Source organism: Bidens hawaiensis, unplaced genomic scaffold (genome assembly GCF_021521415.1).
Source record: "Bidens hawaiensis isolate Kalapana, Puna unplaced genomic scaffold, B.hawaiensis_p1.1 tig00005453_1, whole genome shotgun sequence".
NCBI classification, from domain to species: domain Eukaryota; kingdom Viridiplantae; phylum Streptophyta; class Magnoliopsida; order Asterales; family Asteraceae; genus Bidens; species Bidens hawaiensis.
Genome location: NW_027491347.1, coordinates 1,213,146 through 1,225,518, shown reverse-complemented (window position 1 = coordinate 1,225,518; position 12,373 = coordinate 1,213,146). Strand labels below are relative to the sequence as shown.

The window sequence follows — 12,373 nt, the reverse complement described above, 5'->3', positions numbered from 1 at the left end:
GGCAATTAAACCGGTTAACCGAACCTACTCGAACCGGCTTGAAACCGGTTATGTAGAAACCTGTGAACTGATTGAAACCGTAGGTTGGGAACCGGTTTGCAATTTTGTCCATCAAAACCGGTTTCAAACCGGTTAACCAAACTGAAACCAGCCAAAACCTGGCAAAAACTGGTCAAAACCCGAACCAAAAAACCCGAACCGTAACCGGTCGTAGCATGGTAAAAAAGCGGTTTCAACCCGAACCGAAACCGATTATAAACCGGTTTTGGCTTTTGTTGACCAAACCAAATCGGTTTCAACCCAAACCGGTTTTGAGTTGTAAACTGGTTTGTTCACCTAGAGACAACATAACCTAATTAGAGTAGGGTAATACGACTCTTCAATTTCAAAAAATTTTAATTTGAAAAATGCAGTGAAATAAATAAACACAAGAAAGTTGTTTTAAATAAATAAATAAATAAATATAAATAAATAAAAAGTAAAAATTGTTTTTTTCCCTAAAATGCTTTCAATATGTTATTATTTTACTATCATAAAATAGTTTGATATCTACATATATCGGATCAAATATCATCATCATAATTTATAATTTCTTTTGGGTCTCATAAAAAAAATAAACGTTTACTTATTTATTGTATTTCTTCACTTGCCTTCTTCTCTCTCACACAATTACAGAGTTTGGCCAAGCCATGGCTATCGCAGCAGCAGCTGTCATCGTTCCTATCGGCGTCCTCTTCTTCCTCTCTGGTCTCATCGTCAATCTCATTCAGGTACTATTATTATTATTATTATTTGCCCTAACTTCATTTCATACAAATTTACACTACTTCTTTCTTAACCGTCCGATTACTCCGATTCACTCATTCGAGCTTATATTATACAGTTACGTTAATTTCTTCATTTTGCTTTATTATTAATTTGCCCTAACTTCAATTTAACCGTTCAATTGATTGCTAGATTCACATACAAATTTAACCGTTCAATTTAACATACAAATTGATATGTTACTCTGATTCATTTGTTCGAGCTTATACAGTAACGTTTTTATTGAATCAGTACTCCAATTCACTCATTCGAGCTTATACAGTAACGTTAATTTGTTAATTCAGGTTTATTTTTGCCCTAACTTCAGTTCATACAATTTGATGAACCGTCCGATTGCAACTTATGTATAGATTCACAACTTATTATTGATGTGCTACTGTGCTTCACTAATTTGAGCTTATACAGTCATACAGTTCATTAAAATTCGTTAAAATGTTGAATCTCACTTCGTTTTATAGACGATTATATTACTCAATCTGTTTCAGGTTTATTTGACAATTTATCATTAATTTGTTACTCCGATTTACTTATTAGAGCTTATACAGTAATGCTATTTTGTTAAAATTTGTTGAAATGTTGAATTTGGTTGTGTTTTACAGGCGATTATATTCGTGACCATACGGCCGTTCTCGAAGAGTTTGTTTCGAAGGATTAACCGAATCGTAGCCGAGTTGTTGTGGCTGGAGCTTGTGTGGATTGTTGATTGGTGGGCAGGAGTTAAGGTGATGTTGATTTTGTTTAAGTTGATTAAAATTTGAAAGCAATTGTTAGGTTTAGGGTTTTGTTATGTTAGTTGTGTGTTGATTTGGGGATAATTAACCACTGGAGTGAAACATGGATTTTGTGGTTGAGGATGCATGTGTTTGATGGTGGATTTGAAATTACACGTTTAACCCTAGGGTTAAGTTAGATAGGCTCTTTTAATGAAGTTGATTATCTGCTTCTACTTATAAACCTAACATGTTTGAAATAAGCAATCTCCAACTGTTTATTAAAATCAGCTCATTTCACTCTTAAATTAATTGGATAAACAAACACTTTTCTTTATTTAAACTCGATAAAGTGTTATCTTGTTCTAATTAACTGAATTAGCAGATAAATTGTTATATTTAGCAGTTTCTTGGTAATCGAGAACGTTATACTTAAGGCATTAATTACTGAAATTTAATGCTTTAATTGTGATGTTTCCGATTATCGGAAGACTGCTTACCTAAATAGTTCATTTGCGTGTTGCGTTAATTTAAACAAGATAAACAGTTTTGACGAGTTTGTATAAAGAAAAGTTTTTACATCTGTCCATTATTTTAGAGTAAAACATGCTGTTTATAATAAGCTATTGGAGATTGCTTAGTTAAGGGTGATGCTGATTTTGTTTAAGTTAATCGAAATTTGAAATCAATTGTTAGGTTTGTGTTTGTGTTATTGGATAAATGATGAATTAGGGTTTTGTTATGTTTACTGCTTTGCTGATTTGAGGTTTTATTATATATTTGTTGATTTGGGGATAATCAACCACTAGATTCAAATACAGATTCTGTGATTTGAGGCTGTGTGTGTTCGTTAGTGGATTTGAAATTACAAGTTTAAACCCGGGGTTAGATTAAATAAGCTATTTTCTCACTAGGTTGATTTTCTGCAACTGCTTAATTAAGTCAGCTTATTTCACTCTAAAATAGTGGATTGACATAAACATTTTTCTTTATTTAAACTCTCGAATGTGTTTAATTGTTTTAAATAACTCAATAAGAAGATATTATTTAAGCATTTCTTCGGTAATTGGGAACGTTACAGTAAAGTCACTAATTGTTATATATGTACGTAATACTCATTAATCTTTAGTTGGCTACCTCCAAATTGTGCCATATTGTTGACTTGTAATATATGTATAATTGGTTTCTAGAACACTAAGTTAGGTTTAATATCTTATCTTTACCATATTATCCCTGGTTACGTGCTTATTGTAACTTATTTTAAGGTTAAATTTGTAATTTTGAATCTAATAAACCTTCAAGCATGCTTACTTTTATGTAGCATTTACATCATTTTACTAAGTATCTCTGTTTAATCATGAATCATCAAACAGATAAATACTCAATTATGCTTACTTTTATGCAGCGTTTATAATTTTATTCTACTTTCTAATCTCTCTGTTTAATCTTGATTTTCTATGTGCATTCTGTCTGTTTCTGATCATCTTTAATATGCTTTAAATTATTAAAGCTGTTGCTTTCGTTTGTGCGTTGTATTAGGAAGTAAAGAATCGTCTTCCATTTCTGTTAATCAGTAACTAGATATAAATATCTAAATGTATAAAACCAGCACAAGTTAAAACTTGAAAGGACTGTTATTTCTTATATTTTCTTACATGCAAATCTTATTAAGATTTCTGAGGTCATATTGCTGCAGGTTAACTTGTACACAGACCCCGAGACTCTTCGTATGATGAGTAAGTTAGATAATGCTTTTGTAATGTGTGACTTTGGGTTTGTTTGGTTTTGTGAATAAGTATTATTTTTGCACAAATAGTTTTAGCTTACCACAGCTTTTTTCCAGGTAAAGAACATGCTCTTGTGATAGCTAATCACAAAAGTGACATTGATTGGCTTATCGGATGGGTGTTTGCTCAGGTGATTGATCATCCAGCATACCTGTTTATTCATGTTCGTACGTTAAGAAAATGAGTGTTTCAGTTTATGTTCGTTCATTAGCAGTATAAACGAACGGTTCATGAGGGTAAACGGACGAGCATAATTGAATATTGATGAACGAGCATCACTGAGATCAACCCCAATTAAAAGTAGAAGTAAACAACAATCTGTTAGTCTGAAAAAGTTATCAAAACTAGACTAAACTGTAACATGACTAAAAATTTTAAATGAATATATTAATGAACATAAGCGAACGAACGTAAACAGATGTTAACGAACGAGACAAGCATCCATGGACCAAAAAAATTGTTAATGTTCGTTTGTTTGTTAAAAGGAACAATTCATTAACATAAACGAACTTGACACCAAACAGCTCACGAACAGTCCACCGAATGTTTGGTTTGTTTACAGGTCTGATGTCAGTTGTTTTGAGATAATTCACAATTAAAATGTTGTAATCCCATATGTAGTGTTTTGAACAGGTGGATATGAAGTTTTGAAATTTAGACGTATATCTATAAAATTTTGCACTTTATGATATAAAATTAATTCTTAATTATATGTGCGTATTCAATATACCAATATTCTTTAATCTTCTGGATACACAGATCTGGTTGTCTTGGTAGCACATTGGCTGTCATGAAGAAATCATCAAAGTTTCTTTCTGTAAGTATTTAAACACATTGAATAGTAATATATAACACATTAAATTTATTTTTTATATGTGAATACATGCAGGTAATTGGTTGGTCAATGTGGTTTTCTGAGTATCTATTTCTTGAGAGAAGTTGGGCTAAAGATGAAAGTACCTTAAAGGTGTTATTACTGTCACACTTATTTACATACGTAGCTTAGGTAATTTATTTAGTGTGTGTGTATTCACACTTTGACTATTGTATTGCAGTCAGGTCTTCGACGCCTAAAAGATTACCCTCAGCCCTTTTGGTTGGCCCTTTTTGTTTAAGGAACTCGCTTTACTAAAGCAAAACTTTTAGCAGCTCAAGAATATGCATCTTCAATGGGATTACCTGTTCCTAGAAATGTCTTAATTCCAAGAACAAAGGTAACAAAATACCTTTTCAACCTTTATCTTTAAATATTATCAAACAACACAGTGTTGGTAGTTAATGTTACTATTATGTGCAATGTTATCAAATACCAATCGTACATGTTATTTTCCATATGGTTTGATTTACTTATGACATTAATATTAATATTGTTTTTGTCAGGGATTTGTCACTTCAGTGAGTGAAATGAGATCATTTGCTCCTGCAATTATTGATATGACGGTTGCTATCCCTAAAGATTCAACCCCACCAACAATGTTGAGGCTCTTTAAAGGGCAGTCTTCTGCGGTAGGCCTTTCAAAATTATTTTTTTATAGAAAATCAGCATGTTGTTTTTGTAAATAAATCGATTTAGGCGGTTGTATAATATCAAAACTGGTTTCTGTTGTGCAGATTGATGTGAGAGTTAAGCGCCATTTAATGAAGGACCTGCCGAAAACAGATGAAGGTGTTGCACAATGGTGTAAAGATATTTTTGTTGCCAAGGTACATGTCTTTGGTATTTGTTTTTCTTCACTATACTATATATCATTGTGTATCCTATTGAGGCATGACTTATTTTTATTAATTTATTTTGTGATCTACACTCTACAGGATGATTTGTTAGACAAACATAAAGAATTAAACGCCTTTCCTGATTCAGAGCTCGTTGACATCGGCCGACCGGTGAAATCCCTTGTGGTAAGAACACTGTTATAGTTATGGGCGGGTTGGGTAGCACGTCACAAGTTATTCTACATGTTCAAACCGGCCATCTTGACTTTAAAGTTTTAACAGTTTTTTTTTTCTGCTTTTATAGAATAATTTGCGTGTTGTCTGCATTAAGTAATTTAGTATATTGTGTGCATATAGTTCTTTTAACGGGAAAATTATCTAGCAAGCTACTTCTTTTATTAAAAGGTTAAATACGTTAGATATGCTAGTAAAATTAAAATCCATTCTTTTTAGTAACGTGATTTAGTAGGTTTTGATGCATTAAAAACACATTTTTGTTGACCCATCTGATCTGTTTCGCTTTTAGTTTTTTAATTTGTTTCATGTATTTGAACTTTTTAAAAAAAAAAAATTTACCAAAAATCAACCCATGTAAAAGTAGTTATATGGGTGTGCATGGGTGGTCTGATTTTTTTGGTTTTATGTATGGGTTTGGTCTGGTTATGTGGTTTTTCATCTGGGCTTAAAATGTTTGGTTTTTAAAAGTCAATTGAACCGTCGGTTATCGGTTTGTGTCAGTTTTTTTTCGCTTTCGATTCGGTTTGTGGAACGAGGCAAAACTGAAACCGAATTGTAATTTTCGGTTTTCACAAAAAAAGGAAAACTGAATCATTGGTTACTAGTTTCTGTCAGTTATTTGTGTTCGGGTAAGGATCTCGGTTAATAAGTTTTTTGGTCACCCCAACTGGCTATCCATAGTTTGAGGGTAATATAGTAATTATCCATGGGTTGAAGGTAATATCGTAACATTCTGACATATTTTGACTGTGCAATAGGTGGTTGTATCTTGGGCAGGCCTGCTTGTATTCGGGACGTACAAATTTCTACAATGGTCAAATCTTTTATCCTCATGGAAAGGTCTCACATTCGCTGCAATTGGGTTGGGAGTTGTTACCATTTTAATGCAAATCTTGATTCAGTTTTCGCAAGCGGAACGTACACCCGCAAAAGCGGCCCCCCCAAGATCCACCAATGGTGGTGCTGTACAAGAGAAACAACATTGAGTAAACTTCATGTTTTTGTTCCTTTATGAACAAACAAACAGATGTGTGTAGTAAATGGCAGACTAGTTTGAATGTCATGTGGATTTATCTTGTTAATTATTAGTTTCAGTTGAATTATTTGTAATTGCTACCGGTTTAGTCGTTTTGTACTATTCTCGTTCATTTTGATAATCCATAGTAAGACTTTAGAGCATGGTTTTGCGGCTTTCGATTTAGTCTAAATGGGTTGGGGTCAGTTTCATGTCGAGTTATAAATATTTTATATACCTGAAATTTAATTATACTTGAAAGTTGTAAAAATGATTTTTAGCTTTGCTGTTTTAAATTTTTTTAGGTATGAGGTTGTGCAATAACACTATGCCTAAAAATTTATAACAAGACACCTCAAATTTTAAAATTATAAAAAAAAAAAATCTGGTCACGCTAGTTGTGTTTTAACTTTTTTTTTAAACTTATAACAAGACACCAACATTTGTGTTGACAAACTCTATTTTATGCAATGTTAAAGGTTTGATGTTAACTTGATTGGATTACTTGAAGAAACTTATCATCTTGGTTTTAGGATATTAGAAAATGAAAGAACAAGTTATTTGTTTATCTATCTATTTGGCATTTTGTATGAACAATTGTTGTGTTATTTATGATTATATGAATTTAAATGAGTTGTTTAATATTGTCACTTTATAGTGTCGCTGTGCAATGAACAATCATGTCGCGCCTCGACGTTTCCGCTTTCATTGGTCGGGGTGTGACAGATTGGTATCAAAGTCATCGACTATAGGATAGGTGGTTAGACGTAACAGCCTAGTATAGTTTATGCTCTAGGGTCCCTATATGTGTGTTCATACGTGTTTATTCTACTTGGTTGTTTCTTGCATTTATTTAATTATTTATAAACTTGTTTAAAAATCTATCTCATCATAAATGTACACATACACACACTTTCAATAGTATTCTAAGGTATTTTTACCTTAAAACAAAACATTATTTTTTATATTGTGTTTTATAGATCACAAGCTTAACTTGGATCTCGTTGTTTACAATCTCCTTAAAGCTAGGTTCTATAATTTGTTTTGTGATGACCGTAGGGAACGAAACACTTGATTCGATCATTTGACAAAAAGATTCCAAGAATCGAAGGTGATTTACTTACCTGGGATAATTGGGTTTAGTGTTGGTTTCTAGGTCAAGCAACTCGAGTTATATGAGCCAACACTTTAAGTTGTCGAATGCGAGCGTTCCGGTCGCCTCCTTATTTTTGGTGTTGAAAACTTAAAAGCCATGGTGATACGTGGACAAATGTTTTTAACATCTCGTTGTATCTCTGTTTTATTGTATGCTATTATCATGATTTGAGTCAACAATATGAAAGACGCGGTGATACGTGCACATGTTCGACTCCATATATATTACTTTTACATAAGTTTTTATTGCCGGGATATCAAATTATGGTGGTTCATGTACGATTTCCCGACTATATATATGTTTACAAGAAATTTTGTTATTTTTTTCGGAATATCAAATCATGGTGGTTCATGTACGATTTTTCCGACTATATACAAATTTTAACACTTCAAAACGTCCAAATTTTAAATTCTCGAAACTTTGAAACATATACTTATATATACGTTTTTATCATTTGGTTTATGTATAAACTTTATTTCTACTAACATTCTCATCCTCATGACACTAGGATTCACGCAAAAAAATGGTTACATACATTTTCTATTTTAAACTCAATGCCCTCAAACTCACTACAATTCTTTATAATTTCTAGAATACCTCCGCTACGACGCCACTACCGCAAGGACTCTAAACGCAAGATGGCCGCTTTAGTAGTCGAACAAGTCGCCGCTGTGATTCCCGAACTCCTAACTCACTTGCAAGCAAACCAACCTCCACCTGTTGTAGCACCCATTGAACCCAAACCCGCTCCCTACTCGTACAAACAATTTACTGGTGCTAACCCAACCAAATTCTTTGGTACGAACTGTGCGACCACCTTGTTGCAGTGGTTTGAAAAGATGGAAAATGTGTTCCGACAAAGCGAGTGCCCCGAAGCGAAGAAAACTAATTTCGCTTCGAGCATGTTTGAGGAAACCGCTCTTACATGGTGGGGTAGTGTTATGCATCTCCAAGGGGCGGAAGTCGCCATGGCTCTCCCATGGACCGAGCTTAAAGAACTTATGATGAAGAAGTTCTGCCCAAAACACGAGCTCCAAAAGCTTGAAGCCGAGTTTTGGGAACTTAAGCAAGAAAGTGGTGATAATGCCGCCTACTCACTCCGTTTTCACTAGTTGAGCACTCTTGTTTCTCACTTGGTCACCCCGCTCGAACGCAAAATTGACAAATACATCGGGGGTTTGCCCATGCTAATCCGTGACTCGGTAATGAGTAGTAAACCGGCATCCCCTTGAAGATGCTATTACGCTAGCCGGAGTCCTCTCTAAAACCATGTCAAGGCGGGTACACTTTCGATCAAGAAAAAGTGTGACAAGAGTAAACCCGAACCAACCCCTCAAATCAAAGTTGATCCACCTCCTCAAGCCATAAATTACTCCAACTCATCCCACCAAGCCAAGAAGAAATTCAAGACCAATCACCGAAACTATGCCGTCACCCACCCACAACAAACACAACAACAATCTCAAGCTCCTCTAAACCGAAAACCCTACACTGGTCCTCATCCATTATGCAACAAATGTCAATTTCACCATCCCTCAAACATGACTTGTCGCCATTGCACCATTTGCAACCGTTATGGTCACTTCAATACCACATGTCGAAACACACCTCGGGACATCCCGCTCCACCAAGAAACAACCCGCAAATCCCGCAAAACCCACAACAACCCCGAGCTTGCTATAATTGTGGAGACCCTAACCATTTCCGCAACAATTGTCCCCGACTCGTTTACGCAAACCAAGCCCAAGCCGTAACCGTGCCTTATTACCAAACCCAAGCTTACCAAGTCCAAACCTACCAACCTCAAATCCCACAACTAAATGCACCTCTCATCCAACCAATTCAAGCCATCCAAGCACCTCCTCCTCCACCCCAAGCACCACAAGGAAATCCAGGTAACCAAGGGCGTGCTTTCATGATAAACGCCAATCAAGCTCAAGTCGCAAACGACGTTGTGAACGGTATGTTTCTAGTGAACGAACATTTGGCTTCAATTTTATTTGACACTGGTGCCAATAGGAGTTTTATTTCATTAAAATTTGAGTCTATACTTGCCGTACCCTAAACTCTCTAGACCTTTTTCTGTCGAAGTCGCCAACAGAAATTCCATCACAATCAACTCGGTCATTCGTGATTGTATTCTCACTCTTTCTAAGCGAAAATTTTCGATCGATCTTATCCCGATGCAAATGGGAAGTTTCGATGTCATAGTAGGCATGGATTGGTTATCTTTGCACCGTGCCGAAGTCGTTTGTTACGATAAAATCATTCGAATCCCGCTTGTAAACGGTAAAACACTCAAGGTCCACGGAAAGACTACTCCTAAAAGGCTCAACCTTATGTCATACTCTCAATCTCAAAAATACTTGCGCCAAACGTATGTTCCGTTCCTAGCTCAAGTAGTCGTTAAAGACCTTAAGGAAAGAAAAATCCAAGATATCTCCATCATCTGTGACTTCCTCGATGTCTTTCCCGAAGACGTCACCGGTCTTCCACCCATTCGCCCGGTAAAATTCCGAATAGATCTTGTGTCCGGAGCAATGCCCGTAGCCAAAGCTCCTTACCGTTAAGCCCCGTCGGAAATGCAAGAGTTATCAAACCAACTCGAAGAACTTTCCGACAAAGGCTTTATTCGTACAAGCTCTTCTCCTTGGGGAGCTCCCGTCCTCTTCGTAAGAAAGAAAGATGGTTCGTTTCGTATGTGCATTGATTATCGTGAGCTTAATAAACTTACTATTAAAAATCGTTATCCTTAGCCACGAATCGACGACCTCTTCGATCAACTTCAAGGCGCAACGTGTTTCTCAAAAATCGATCTTCGATCGGGATATCACCAATTGCGTATTCGTGAAGAAGACAACCCAAAAACCGCATTCCGTGCTCGATATGAACATTTCGAATTTCTAGTCATGCCTTTCGGTTTAACGAGCGCACCCACGGTATTTATGGATCTCATGAACCGCGTTTGCAAACCGTTTCTAGATAAATTCGTCATTGTCTTTATTGATGACATCCTCATCTTTTCCAAAACCAAGGCTGTCACACCCCGACCAAAGGCGGCGGAACATGCCGAGGTGTAACGATTGTCGATAAGCACATGACACTAATTAAAGTGACAGTATTTAATAAACTCATTTCATTTCACAACATCGAAAATGTCACATAACAATTATCCATAAAATAACCATAAACAAGATATCACAAAATATGGCAAATTGATATTGTTCATTTTTACTAATATCCTAAGGTCTTTGATGTCGTTTTCTTCACAATCATAAATCAACCAAGATGCAAACCTGCAACATTTCATAAAATAAAGTTTGTCAACACAAAGGTCGGTGAGCAATTCATAAGTTTAATCATATTAGTATATAATAAAGATAGCCACAAAACTTGCATACGAAACGATAAATAAAAGTGGTAATTTGGATAAATAGATATCGCTAAACACATTAGCGACACCTAGCTATAAGGGGATGCCAAATAGTCTAGGATTTTATAGTTATCGTTAATTGCATTACGTTAACGACACCTTGCTATAAAGGGATGCCAAATAGTCTAGGATTTTATAGTTCCACCAACCAAAAGCGATAAACACATAGGCATATAAGCATAGAACACCAAATCGAGCAATTATTTAGGTAAAGTATACAACTACGTTTGTGGTTTAAGATTCAAATATAAAGCATTTTGTTGAATAAGTATGAAATGTCACCCCCAAAATAAAAGATGGAAAATGGGGTATGAAGTACTCACCTTCAAGTAGTAAACTTGAAAGATGATAATTTGGAGATTTGTCGGAACGACGAGTTTAACGCACAATGCCTAAAACGAAAAGAAGTCTTGAATTTAGAAAGGTTGTATTGAAGGTCTTTAAACAAAATAAATGTTGAGAAATGTAAATAATTAAAGTTTAAGGTTTAAAATGTGACTATTTAAGAATTTATAATAATAACCCTTTAAAAATGTAAGTTAGCTCGAAACCGGGTTAAAGTATCTAACCTTAATATTTACTCAACATATGTTAAGTAATAAGGTGGGTAAAATGCAAGAATGCAAATCCATTTGGAATAAAGATAATAAAACGGGTTTTTTTTATCGAGTGTTCGGGTTGTCGGTTCGGGTCTTGATAATTGGTCAAACCCAAAGTCAACTTTCCAAAATATTGAATGTTATGAGATAACTTAATAAAATTTAATAAGACATAACCAAGTATGTAATTCCATTGTTTTAGAACTAACAACGCACGTTAAGCGAGTGTTCGGTTTTGTCGGTCCAAACTTTGTTATGAGATCAAGTTGGATCCAACATTTCCAAGTACTTAAGAAAATATTTAAAAATCAATTTGTAACTATTTTTAAAGAAATATACAAGTCTTGATGGCTAAAAAAAACACACTTGTGTGTCTTAAGCGAGCAAGAATCGGTTTGGTTCGGTTTCCATCTTACAACAAGTTCATAGATGGTTTCCACATGTCCAAACACTAAATAACTTGTATAATAATGTACAAATAAAAAAATGTCAAAAGTTAACAATAAAGTCTTTAAACAAAAGTTCGGTTTTTGGTTCGGATCGTGTTTCGGGTTAAGACCGAGGTAAGATTCTACAAACCCATAACCATAGAATTTGTAAAAATGATTTTAGAAACTTAGATCTAACACTAAGTATGTTTAAACAAACCAAACTAGTAACAAAGTTCGGTTTACGGTTTAGAGCTATTTACGGTTAAACCGAAGCATAGACTCTTAAAAACCCATAACCATGGAACTTGTAAACATGACCAACAAACTAAAATAAGCAAGATTAATATGTATGAACAAGTTATATAGATGTATATATATCAAGGACACGAAGTCCTCCATGAAGTTTTGCCTTATGGGGTCCGAAACCTCACCGACCGGAATCGGAGAAGTAACTACCAAAGGTAAAC

The 12,373-nt window shown here is 34.9% G+C and overlaps 1 pseudogene across 1 annotated transcript; it reads left to right on the top strand.

The window, feature by feature from the left end:
* Window positions 1–674: 674 nt before the first annotated feature.
* LOC143629708 (1-acyl-sn-glycerol-3-phosphate acyltransferase 2-like) lies at window positions 675–6,411 on the top strand (annotated as a pseudogene). Its single transcript, XR_013153014.1, has 11 exons — window positions 675–770; window positions 1,425–1,547; window positions 3,232–3,271; window positions 3,379–3,452; window positions 4,080–4,139; window positions 4,212–4,289; window positions 4,378–4,536; window positions 4,703–4,828; window positions 4,934–5,026; window positions 5,135–5,221; window positions 6,031–6,411. The product of XR_013153014.1 is annotated as a 1-acyl-sn-glycerol-3-phosphate acyltransferase 2-like (transcript).
* The last annotated feature ends 5,962 nt before the right edge of the window (window positions 6,412–12,373 follow it).